The 13,866-nt window shown below is 43.2% G+C and overlaps 1 protein-coding gene across 1 annotated transcript in view; it reads right to left on the minus strand.

Moving 5' to 3' along the window:
* The window catches only part of LOC135504635 (nuclear receptor coactivator 3-like), a 123,830-nt gene extending 112,231 nt beyond the window's left edge, over positions 1-11,599 (minus strand). The window contains 1 exon segment of the mRNA XM_064923370.1: positions 11,463-11,599. The gene's annotated coding sequence lies outside the window, so the exon portion shown is untranslated.
* Between the last annotated feature and the right edge of the window lie 2,267 nt (positions 11,600-13,866).

The raw sequence follows: 13,866 nt of genomic DNA on the forward strand, positions 1-13,866 counted from the left end.
CATACATGCCGCAGCGTACATGTTGGACCCAAGTATGCTGGCAAGAGCATCCTGTCTGGTGCAGAGATCAACAAGGCCTATAGTGTCATCACCACCGTGTCTCGCCAGCTTGGCCTGGATGAGGGCAAGGTTGTTGGCAGTCTGGCGAAGTACACTTCCAAGCAAGGGCTTTGGGATGGAGATGCAATATGGCAGTTGTGCCAACATATCTCATCAACCACCTGGTGGAAGGGACTTTGTGGATCTGAGGCTCTTTCCCCTGTTGCCTCCATCATCCCCCGAATCCCACAAACATCATTCGCCTCAGAGCACAACAGGTCCCTGTTTGGGACCACACACTTCAAAGCACGCAACAGGCTGACCAGAACAAAGGTTAAAAAATTGGTGGCCATCCGGGCAAATTTGAGGCTTTTTGAGCCTGACAACAAGTCATCCTCAACAAGGTTGGAAAGTGACAGTGAAGGTGAGGCCTCAGAGTCTGATGTTCAAAAGGTGGACAATGCAGAGGTCCAGGGAGAAGACATGGACGTCCGAGAGGAAGACAACCAAAGCTTTAGTTTCTGGACTATAATTTTACAGATGTACGTTGAAACGTTTTTGGGAGATTCGATGGATCACTTGGGATCATTCAATATTCCCTTTCTTTTGTTGTTCAGTGAAATCATCCCATGTGAAGAGTCAACTCATTTAATTAAAGTTACAAATTTAACTAAATAGTTGTAAAAAATTATATTGGAAGGATTTAATCATTTGCAATTATGTCTACTTATGATAAGGTAAAAGGTTTATGTTTCTGTCTCCATATGCTATGGTAAATATATCCAATGCAAAAAACATTTAGATTTAAATGGTATTATTAGTAATGTGCATATATTTCCATTAATTCCCATATATTCCCTTTAATTCCCACGGAAAGTTTACACCTCTGAATATTCCCCAAAATGTGCAACCCTAGTTACTACATGATTCCATATGTGTTATTTCATAGTTGTGATGTCTTCACTATTATTCTACAATGTAGAAAATTGTAAAAAATAAAGATAAACCCTTGAATGAGCAGGTGTCCAAACTTTTGACTGGTACTGTATGTGAATAAATTAACTTATTTATTTAAAAACAAATTTGAGTTTTTACAGGAATTTGAAAAAAATTGTTACGGTAAAGAGATGTCCACAGACACTGTTTGTACATTAGGTTTTTCTATCGTAAGATTTTAGAAAATTGCCCGAGAATTTAATCCGGATGCATTTCGGTAATGAGAACTTGGGGTGAAAGTGTACAAAATAAAGCCCAAAACTGGACATCTTTATCCTCAGAATAACAGTTGATTTTTGGAGATACACCATGGCTTCATAATTACCCTACAGTCCAGAAACGAAGGACAATTGTGAAACTCTGGTTCCCCCAACAACCCCCTACCTTCTCCCTGGGGCTCAAAAGGGGATGACAGCCTGGGGTTTTCTGGCTCTCCACCCCCCCAATAGGACGCAGCTAGCATTAACAGAAAGATACCCCACATATCACTGACACTCACAGGCTCATCACTAAGTGGATCTGAATGGAGAAACACACACAGGAACAGACAGTCTCACTCACACATAAACTGTGTTGATTTTACGATATATCTGTATTGATGCACGGACCGGTTTGGATTTTTACTTTACCTTACATAAAAATATTTCAATATTTGTTTGTTAAAAGTAATAACTACATGAGGAAACTCTAAAAAAAAATATTGACAATCATCCGGTCTTACCATTAGGAAGAGACTGACAAAAGTTGAGAACTGCTCATTTGCTAAGAGTACTTTTTTTGCCATGAATCTTCCCTGTGAGGCAGCACAGGTTCCAAAAGCACCTTAGAAAGCGACACAATGTCCCTTGTGGCAAAAGTAATAGCAGCCATTGACTCCATTATAAAAATACGAAAGTTTACGTTTATAGTCATGAATCTTGCCCTGGACGAAGAACTGAGATCGATTTCCACTAGATGGGCCAGCTGCAAAGTCAAAATTGGCTATATCGTAAAAATGAATTTAAATCAAAAATAGGTTAGGCATTAAGAGTTAGCAGTGTGGTTAAGGTTAGGTTTAAAATCTGATTTTATGACTTTGTGGCTGTGCCAGCTAGTGACCACTCTGCAGAGCTAGCTCAAGGGCAATAAATGCCAATTTCCTGAAAATAGATGGTCAGTAGCAAGGTTTCCATCCAATTGGCAACAAACTTTCATGTGAATTTTCTAGAATACACATTAAGAAAATATGCTAATCTGCCCACCAGTGGTGTGTTTGTTGCAGATAACAATCAGTGCGAGATGACAGTGCAACAAAATGTACTTTTTCACATACGTTTTCATGTACCGAATACAATCTAAAGTTCTATGATTCTCCATTGCATTTTCAACTCGACTGATTTTGTTTTGTCAAAAGGCATCGATCATCATGTCACCAGACTAAGACCCTCAATATTTATTGGAAAGGAGCATCAAGATCACCATGCACTTTCACCAGCCGGTGAAGTTCATCATAACTTACAGTATATCAATATTTTTCGTACAAAGACTCCCCCCCCCGCCATTTCTCACATAACTACCAATGGTAGAAAAAGTACTTATTGTCATACTTGAGTAAAAGTAAATATACACTACCGTTCAAAAGTTTGGGGTCACTTAGCAATGTCCTTGTTTTTTTAAAGAAAAGCAATTTTTTTGTAAATGACTATTGTAGCTGGAAACAGATTTTTTTAATGGAATATCTACATAGGCGAACAAAGGCCCATTATTAGCAACCATCACTCCTGTGTTCCGATAGCATGTTGTGTTAGCTAATCCAAGTTCATCATTTTAAAAGGCTACTTGATCATTAGAAAACCCTTTTGCAATTATATGTTAGCACAGCTGAAAACTGTTGTCCTGATTAAAAGAAGCAATAAAACTGGCCTTCTTTAGACTAGTTGAGTATCTGGAGCATCAGGATTTATGGGTTCGATTACAGGCTCAAAATGGCCAGAAACAAATAACTTTATAATGAAACTCGCCAGTCTATTCTTGTTCTAAGAAATGAAGGCTATTCCATGCGAGAAATTGCGAAGAAACTGAAGATCTCGTTCAACGCTGTGTACTACTCCCTTCACAGAACTGTGCAAACTGGCTCTAACCAGAATAGAAAGAGGAGTGGGAGGCCCCGGTGCACAACTGAGCAGGAGGACAAGTACATTAGACTGTCTAATTTGAGAAACAGACACATCACAAGTCCTCAACTGGCAGCTTCATTAAATAGTATCCGCCAAACACCAGTTTCAACGTCAACGGTGAAGAGGCGACTCCGGGATGCCGGCCTTCTAGGCAGAGTTGCAAAGAAGTCGCCCCATCCCAGAGTCGCCACTTCAATGTTGACGTTGAGACTGGTGTTTTGCATTTACAACATTAACAAAGTCTACACTGTATTTCTGATCAATTTGATGTTATTTTAAAATGGACAAAAAAAGTGCTTTTCTTTCCAAAACAAGGACATTTCTAAGTGACCCCAAACCTTATAACGGTAGTGTACTTAATAGAAAATGAAAGTCACCCAGTAAAATATGACTTTAAGTAAGTCTAAAAGCATTTGGTTTTAAATATACTTAAGTATCAAACGTATAAATCATTTCACGTGCCTTATATTGAGCAAACCAGACAGTACGACTTCCATTTTACTTTTATTTATTTTTACGGATAGCCAGGGGCACACTCTAACACTCAGACATCATTTAAAAACGAAGCATTTATGTTTAGGGAGCCTGCCAGATCGGAGGCAGCCGAGATGACCAGGGATGTTCTCTTGATAAGTGTGTGAATTGGACAATTTTCCTGTCCTGCTAAGCATTCGGAAATGTAAGGAGTACTTTTGGGTGTCAGGGAAAATGTATGAAGTAAAAAGTACATTATTTTCTTTAGGAATGTAGTGGAGTAAAAGTGAAAGTAGTCCAAATATAAATAATAAAGTAAAAATGCCCCCCAAAAACGACTTAGGTAGTACTTTAAAGTATTTTTTACACCACAAATAACTATCTCAAAATGTTCTACTGCTTGAGCGCATGTTCCTCTTTGCAACAATTTTCCTATCTAAATCCTTGCCTATATTACCATAAATGACCAGAGATCACAAAAGATTTATAATGAGAAGCACAGTCATTATTTTGGAATGACGTGTGGTCCCGATGTGGGTAGTTGATCACCTGTAAAAGATGAGAAACGTGTATTAGAGTTTGAGGTTGGAGCGATGGCATATGGTTTTTTGCAGAAACCTATTGTTGTGCACCTCCAAGGTAAAACGTTACTCTTCCTTACACGTACAACAGTTCCAACTGTGATGTGAACATGTTCATCAAGAGAATTAGGTAAAGCTGTAGAAATGTAACGGATTACCTTGTTTCCCTCTGTGATTGAAGAGGGGTTTCTGTTCATTTCCTTTTCAGAGAATTGACAGGCAAATGAGGCCCATTAGAGCATGTTTTTTCCATTGACGGATAACACAGTAGTAGGTTATCCTGGAGGGACGTACATGTTCATACCCCAAAGTGTATCTATGCTAAGGAAATGTTCAAACCTTTATTGACATGTGTACTTAAGGTTATTAATGTGGGTTTATCATCTGAGGAGGTGTATTAGGAAATTCATGCAATTGAATGTTAATTGAGTACCCTGACGCAAAACTGATTCTCATTGGCTGTTGCATCATGGGTATATGTATTTAAGCACCTGTCATTTCCTTATTTGTTGGACAGGACAGGTGGGAATGCTGCTGGGTTACAGGCATATTTGCAGCCTGGGTTTTTCTTTTGATAGAGCTCTACATATTTGGATCCAGATGATCTTTGATCAATCACCAGTTTGTTATTTTCTTTTGTAAATATCTGTACGGCTTTGGCCAGTGTATTTTGTCAGGCTGCAAATAAAAAGCCTCACCCTGTGCAAGAAAAGTCAACATTTGCCATTGCCTCCTCACTGTAAAAATCCAACCACTGGGTCAAACTTCACACTCAAAAGTATTGTGGAGCTCCTGCATCTAAATACAAACAGTATCGGCACCCAAGTCAAGCACTGATCATATTTAGAACTTTGATGATTCAAGAACATAAAATGCCATTAAAATACGGACATACCTTTAACGACGAGAAAAACATTGTGATATGATATTTTGGCCATAGCGTCCAGCCCTATACACATTTACCCCTCAGGGAGGCTAACAACGCCCTGGGCTTGGGAGAGAGAGGCTTTGAAGAAGACTCCAGGTAGCAACATCAGCTAGTAGTCTCAGACCAATGCAACATGTAGAGAACACAACACAAACCCCTTTCACCACTCCTCTGCATCTCCCCGCTCTCCTCTCTTCCAACTATCCCCCTCTCTCCATTCCTCCCTCCCTACTTCTGACCAGCTAAATATTTTATCAACTGGCAGAAGAACCTACAACCCCCAAGGCCAGGGGCTCTTTTTTTTTTCTTCCTTTATAGAGGAAAGAGGGGGGCAGTGAAGTGCTTGTGATTGGTCACATTGAAGCGGTTCTCTTCTCTTTCTCCGTTCGTCTCTCCCATTCTCCTCCCCTCCTCTCTCGCTCTCTCCATCCGTGTGCATAGCATTGTGTGTGTGTGTGTGTGTGTGTGTGTGTGTGTGTATAGCACGCTGCTCGGTTCAGAACTGGATGAACGACCTTGAGCGCAGGGCTGAGTTGCCGTGGCAACGAAGCTTCGCCCAACCAGTAACAGCTGGATGCAACAGCACTCCCTGAATTTTAGCGGGAGTCGCCACGTTAATAAAAATGACACTCTCCTCCTCCCCCCTCTTCTTTCTCCTATTTATCCCTCTCTCCCTCCCTCCCTCACACGTATGTAGACCTGTACTCTCAGACAAAAGAAAAGAGCAACTCTGTCCAAACCATTGACTGATCGTTCACCATTGAGTCAGAGTAGGAGGTAATGCATTGGTTCCCGTGTCTATGAATTGGTTGCATAAAAACATTTAAAAAATAATCAAATACGTAGTCATTAAACGGTAATACATGCCACTTATTTTACCTCGATTAAAATATTCATGGGGAGAAACCGAAATAAGGGAAACGCAGGAGGGAACGTAATTAGGTCATGCATATATTAATGAATATTATTGAGTAACTGAATCATTTATTGTCAATCAAAGCGGTCCTACAGCCCTTGGCCATTAAAATATGTGTCATTATTTAGTGTTGTGCTGTTGGTCTATGGACAGGCAACACGGAGCTGACAGGAGAGTCGAGCTGGAGGGAGCAGGACATGGTGGAGGATGTCACAGAGTTGGTTCCAACCAGCTCCATCTGGAAAGCATTCCAGCAGAGCTCGCTAGCTAGCGTCACACAACACACCCGCACCAGGCAGGTACAACACCCACATGAGACAATGCCATCTCATCCACACACACAGTCGCATACATTCACACGCAAACATGTGCTTACAAAACACACACACACATACACATCCTTGCATGTGCAAACACACACAGGCACACACGCACCCCTCCCAAAACACACACAATACATACTTGCAAAAACACAAAACGTCATGCACATTCAAATCACCTTCTCACCTCCCAGTCATTTAAGAGCAGACTTAACTTATTTAGCCTGAATTCTGCAATTCAGCCTTAAAGGGGATTAAGACTTAGAATTAAATTAATTATGAGTAATGAAAGAGAGAGAGGGGAGAGATGGAGTCTGGGATAGAGAGGGAGAGAGAGGCAGAGCAAAAGAGGGAAAGCAAGTGATGGAATTGGTACAAGAGAGGGGGTGGGAAAAGAGAGAGAGAGAGAGAGAGACACTTGGCATTCCTCTCACAGGGGAGACAGACGGCTCAGTAAAGATCAGAAACCTGAGGACATGAGGTGTACTGGAGGTACTGGCTGGAAATAAGGAGAAGAGAATCACATACAACAGCCTTTCCAACTGTCTCCTCTCCTCCTGTCCTGTTTCCTTCCTCCATCTCAATCAGTCCTCTCTCTCTCTCTCTCTCTCTCTCTCTTTCCTCTCCCCCTCCCTCCTACAGGGGCTTCTTAAGCGCACCACATTTTAAACAGCAGCGATAAAAAAAACAGGCATTTTTGGTAACCGGAAACGAGTTGTAAAAGATAGTTATACTTCCAACCTTAACCGGCGACACTCAAGTGCATGCTGGTCTGCCTTCCGTGAGCTTTCAAAACCGGTTTACCAGGGAACCTACTTTCAAAACCACACGTGCACACGCACGCATGTACGCACACGCGCACAAACACACACACACACAACTCCGTTGGCAACCTGACACCTACTGCTTCTGTAAGCCGTAAGCACACACATACCGCAACCATTCAAATGGACAAATATTCAACTGGGCACAGAGACTTTCATTGCGGCTGTGCTCAGACTCCACACGCAATCTTCTCTGAAACACCCCGTAGCGGTCTAGCCCGTGCCAAGCAATCTTCTAACTTCAGACCTGATCGCAAGAGCCAGCCGCTAAAATGTCTTTGGTATAGAAATGAGTGGCTAGTTCAGAGTTGTCAGTTTAATGCTGCTCACTTAGGAAGTGAATGACTTGGCAGTGACGCAACAAGTAGTCTTTTCTCTTCTGTGCTAGTAGAAAGACAGGGAGATAAAGGTCTGCCCTGGGCATAGACCTCAACGTTATACACCACAACTAGATAGAATTAGCTGCTACTGTTGTCAGTCTGTCAGTCTGTGTGTATTGTGCAGCCCAGACTAATCTGCATTTAAGCAATAAGGCATGAGGGGGTGTGGTATATAGCCAATATATACCACGGCTGTCAGCCAATCAGCATTTAGGGCACGAACCACCCAGTTTAATTGAATGCTGATTGGCTGACAGCCGTGTTATATCAGACCGTATACCACGAGTATGACAAAACATTTATTTGCACTACCTTAATTACGTTGGTATCAGGTTTATGGTAGCAATCAGGCACCTCAGGGGTTTGTTATATATGGCATAGTGCCTAACAACAGCACTTAGCTGTGGTATATTGGCCATATACCACACCTCCTCGGGCCATATTGCTTAATTAGAGGACCAAGTGGCAGGACAACCCAAAAACCTGTCCTTATGGAGAAGGGTACACTGCCTGAAAATACCCAAAACCTCAGGCATCAGGACGGCCACCTCTCTCTGGTTTAGAGAGAGGCAACGCAACAGATCAGCTCATCACACTGCAGCTGGGGGAGACACACACCATAGAGCGAGCAAGAGAGAGGCCGACACATACAAAGTGAAGAGAAAGAGATGTGATGAACAAACTTGCAGCAAAAAGAGCAGGAGGAAACAGACAAAAAGGCGAATAATGAGGTAAAAAATTCCAGCAGGTAGTGTCATGCTGGAATAAAGGGTCGGGAGACAGGCGCAGGAATGCGTAATCGTTTTTTCTATTATACCCAAATTACGGCGTGCTGTGTAAATGCACGGGGACGAAGACCAAACAAAAACGTAACAAAACACAGGGTTGAAACCCAAACAAAAGAGCGAGGAGTACCTCGAATAAATAACACAAGGGCACAATGATTAACACACGGGACGAGACCCGTAATCATCTGCACAATCCACAATGGCACGAAAGCGAAAGCACAGGTACTCACACGAACCAACGGATATAGGAACAATAATCGACAGGACAATGGTAAACCAAGGACACACTTATACAATTACTAATCACTGGGAATAGGGGCCAGGTGTGCGTAATGAAAGTTCCGGAGGGATCTGTGACAGGTAGCTTAACCTGAGCCACTTCCCAGAGTCACTCCAAATACAAACACCCCCCCCCCAGCCCCGAACCAACACACACATCCCCCTTGTCTCCTCCCCATCATCCCAGACTATTGTGGGAGGTCCCCACTGCCTCCTCTGCTTAGCACCCATTGCCTATCCTCCTCCTTCCACCCCTCACCCCCACAGCCGGACCCAGTCACTAACATCACCCCTGCCCTCGACCCCCTTCTTCTATTTAGCAAACACCATGCATCACTGTCACCCCCCCCCCCCCATCAAACTACTATCCCCAACCCCCATCTGGGGGCCTATAGGCCCAGCAGCCTGTCTATGTCCAGTCTCCCTGCACCACCTCAATTTAGGAGCCCTCTGTAAGCCAGCGTGGAGGGGAGAGGTGGGGCAAGTGTGTGTGACTGCGAGGGTGTGAGCGTGTGTCTGTTAATTGAAGGTTTGGCCACAGAGAGACATCACTGTAAAATTTGCCAGCGGGGCGCTGTGGAACAAGACGCTGTCTGCCCGGCCGCCACACCCTCTACTCGGCCCTCTACCCAGGCAACACAGTCACACAGCCAGGTCATCCGGGAACAAAGCCGGAGACACAGAGCTAAATTTAAACCGAGGCTTTTATAATTAACTCAACCTTATTGCCCTGGCCCTGCTGCCTGCAACACACCTCATAGACTCTCTCCATGACACATGGAGACACTATATTAATAAGTAGAAGAACAATATATAAGATCATAGATGTTTCTATAATAATTCAAGTAAAAGAACTATGCAATGGGATGGTTATATAAATAGGGAGTGGGGGAGGGTCATACAAGACAGGACCTTTAGAGTAGATGAACTATTTCTCTCACAACACACACACACACACGGCAAGTTGCAGCAAAGTCTAAGATGACACTGACATACATGTGAGACGGGAAATTAAACGAACCACGTTGGGCTCAGGTAAAGGAAACACCTACACTATCTGCACATTGTCTACTGTATCCTGGGAGAGCACTGTCTGACTTGCACGCCGCACGTCTGTCCCTTATTGGCGTTGGGACCCTTATCATGTGAACCAGAATCACATCTCTGCACAGTGCACACCTCCTAAAAGTATCCATGTACAGAGTTATGACCTATCACAACCCTTCCCTGTCGCCCCTTCTCCATCAGCGATGGGTTTCATGGACTAAATGACGGAGCAACAATAGGCCACAGTAAATTCACTAGAATATACTCCCTTAGTCAACATTTGACAACACACACAGACTAGCTACATTATTTATTTTTTATTCAAATCATTCCGTTGATTCTTCAAACATTGTGCAAGGAACAAGTGGGGGGGGGGGGGGATAATTTGCCGTTTTATATGGAAACTCGTGCTATTCTACACATTTTGCCATGAGGCAGAGAGGAGAATGTTGCATTTTTTTAAAGCTAAAATAGGCCATAACTCTGTGTGCTGGCTGTGACAACGGAACTGGATTAAGAGCTGTCTTGTTTGCTAAATGAACAAATGAAACAGTCCGTGACACGGTGCATAACGCCATAGAAGCACTGTGACATACGCCTCAATGCAGTCATATTCGTGGCTTATTGGGGGTGTCGCTTTCAGTTCAATATTTTTTAGCAGTTCAATATTTTTTGACAACGCCAACCTGTAAGAGAATTCATCCCAGTTCCGTTTCATCAAATCTGACGAACCCAGTGCACCGCTTGCTAGGAATTCTATCTGATGGTGTTTGCATGTTCAGGTAAAAAGACAACTCATCCCCTGTTTGGAACACTGACAATTAAAGAGCACAACAAATTCAAATCAACTCGTATTTTTTATTGTTGTTGCTCAATCTGATTGGGTGGCCCTGTATCGAACTTGAACATAGACGAGCAACATTTGCAGCTGGCTACAGTGTATCAATAGTAGGATGGGTATCACATGTAGGCTGCGACGTACCGACATAACAAAATCGAGCAGCAATAACAATGTAATAATGGAGCAACACAGCAAGGCTTCGCTGTAAAGTTACATCTCCTTCGGTGAAGTAAACCTTGACTAGAGGTGTGTGAGTGAGAGAACTAGAGAGAGAGCTAGAGAGAGAGAGAGAGAGAGAGAGAGAGAGAGGGAGAGAGATAGAGCGCATTTACATTTGACTTGGTTAGACTTTACCCCTGCGCCGCCGGGCGACATGAACTTACCGAATGAAAGCAACATGTCCTAGGCTAGTTTACGAGTCAGAAAATACTGTCATTTATTTCGTGTCGTCCGCGCCAAGTGTGCCAGAACATAAACAGCACTTTTTTTTCTCTCTCAACCTTGTCCTCTTAGTAAGTTAGAAAATGTGTCCCTTCAAGTTCCAAACTAAAGGGCACTTTATTTTCAATTCCTCGGCTATGACCATTAATAGGTTCAAAGCCACTATGACAGAGACCATAGGGTACAGCGCGCTATACCCACACCAAAATCCATGACCTTGGCTTGGACCTGGAGTTATACTTTTCATTTGCTGTCAAAATAAACGGGAATATGCACAGTGCCCGTGTGTGCGGCGCACCAACCTGTATTGTGTTATGAAGAGTGTATAGAGTCCTACTACACATTAGTGGACAACAAAGTCCGTCCAACCGAACGACGGACAATGCTATTCGTGCGTAAAACCGAGCTTGGTATAGAAGGAACGTGTAAAGGGGAAAACGTCGTAAACTCACCAAATCGATGTATCTCTGTGAGCGCACCGATATCTTCTTCGTTTCGCTATTAACTCTCCGCCATCTTCAGCGCTGTGTTTGTTTAAATGGGAAACACTCCCGAAGCCCAAGAAGCCAGCTTGTGGCTGAGCGTTGAGGTTTCTGGGTAGAGTAGTTTTATTCCCCATCGAACACTGTTCTTTTCGCTCGGGCAGACCTCCCGGATACGGACTACAACTACGTATGCCCCCAAGAGGAGATCTCGAGTTCTTGTGTAGACGGCTGACAGCGACGATATTAGAGCAGAAAAATGCCATGGTGTTTATTTTTAGTTAACATGAGGAGCACTTGAAAAGCAAACAGTGACTTGTTGTGTGCAAATGCCTGTATTACCTACTAGACTGTTCTGCTATCATCTGCTCTAACATGGTAATGACGATTTGCAGAAGGGGTGTGGATTGGACATAATGTCTAAGTAAACTTATAACATTTACAGCAGGGATCATCAACTAAATTCAGCCGCTGGGCCGATTTTTTCATGAGCGGATGGTGAGGGGGCCAGGAACATAATTGCTAATAATTTGTAGACTTCAAATTGACTGCAAGAAACTCAAACATTATATAATCTTTCACTAAAACATAATCATTTCAAACCTTGCTTGCGTTTGCACATGATCACGCATCTCTCTATTTGTTATGAGTGGTAATACTTTGCGAGGTGCCATATTCAATCAAACCACTTTAACCGTGATTTTGAGTTTGATTGAACTGCTATTAAATGACAAGATGCTTTGATTTAGTCTGGCAGTCTTTACGCCTTAGTGAGAGCTAACTCCGAATTGCTAGCTGTACTAATATTTTCTGGACCTGGAAAGGGCTGCGTGGTTTCATTTTGTATCTGTAGAACAGTGGGACCTCCAGGCCTGTATGTCTTATAGATGAGGCCCATATGTGGACTCAATATGGGGAAGTTGGCAGGGTCAGTGTGGACCGGTGGCGTCAGAGCCTGCATGGTGGCCTGGGGACTGGGGCACAATCTGCACAGTCGGCCCAGAACCTGTACCCCTGCCAAGAAGAGACAGGGTAGGATAGCACCAGCCCATCACCATGGTGATACCAGGCAGGCAGGGGAGTAGGCACACACACACACACACAGGCAGAGCAGAGAGTAGGGTTTCAGCTGTGCCAGGGAGGGAGAGCGATAGGAAGAAAGTGAGAATCAGGTAGAGAGAAGGAGGAGGGAGTGTAAAAACAGGTATGGAGTGGCAGAAAGGCTGGAAGACAGGTAAAGATGGATACAGATGTATTGCTATTATTGAGTATTTAGTATATTGTATTTACTAGGATCCCCATTAGCTACTGCCAAGTACTCTTCCTAGCGTTCAAACAGCGATAAAACAATTACATCACAATAAATCAAATGAAACAGCCTACATCCTACGTAAAACAACGCATCATACAAGACATAATTATATTATTAATATATTAATACAAAGGTACAATATAAAATCCACGATACCACAACATTACAATGTACAATCTGATTTCACTGCTCGCTTGTGTTACTTGATGTGGAAGAGAGTTCCATGTAGACAGGGCTCTCTGTAGTACTGCACATTTCCTAGAGTCTGTTTTGTACTTGGGGACTGTGAAGAGAACCCTGGTGACATGTCTTGTGGGGTATGTATGCGTGTCTGAGCTGTGTGTTAGCTATTTGAACAGACAGTTTGGTGCTTTCAACACGTGAATACCTCCCACAAAGGCGAACTAGTGATGCAGTCAATCTCTCCTCTACTTTGAGCCAGGAGAGATTGACATGCATGTTATTAATATTGGCCCTCTGTGTTGATTTAAGGGCCAGCCGTGCTGCTCTGTTCTGGGCCAACTGTAATTTTCCTGTAGGACTTGTTTTGTTGATTGAGTGAGTGTGAGAGGAGAGGGAGAAAAATGGTTGGAAATACAGAAAACAAAGCAAGGAGGACAATGAGAGAAAAGGAGAGAGAGAGAGGGCAAGAGAAAGAGAGGGAGAAACGGTGAGTGATGTGAATGTGCAGGGTAAGTGAAGATGAGGAGGGAGAGAGTGATAGAAAACATTAAGCAGAGCCAGTCAGAGAATTACCCAGAGAGAGAGAGAGAGAGAGACAGAGAGAGAGACAGAGAGAGACAGAGAGAGAAAGACAGAGAGAGAGAGACAGAGAGAGAGCTAAAGGAAAGAGAGTGAAAGAGAGGCAACAGAGAGCGAAGGGGGAGGAATGAGCAGGAGGAGAACAGGACTTTGCAATTAGCCTGGCCTGGGCATAATCCACCAAGTCAAGGAACACGACCAGAGGAAAAGAAAGATGCTTGTATTATGTGTCCTTTCAAACCTTTTTTTTAAGAGAAAGAGAGATTTTTTTTTAAAGAGAGAAAGAGAAAAGGGGTGGAC

This window comes from Oncorhynchus masou, chromosome 18 (assembly GCF_036934945.1).
Source record: "Oncorhynchus masou masou isolate Uvic2021 chromosome 18, UVic_Omas_1.1, whole genome shotgun sequence".
In the NCBI taxonomy this organism is placed as follows: Eukaryota; Metazoa; Chordata; class Actinopteri; order Salmoniformes; family Salmonidae; genus Oncorhynchus; species Oncorhynchus masou.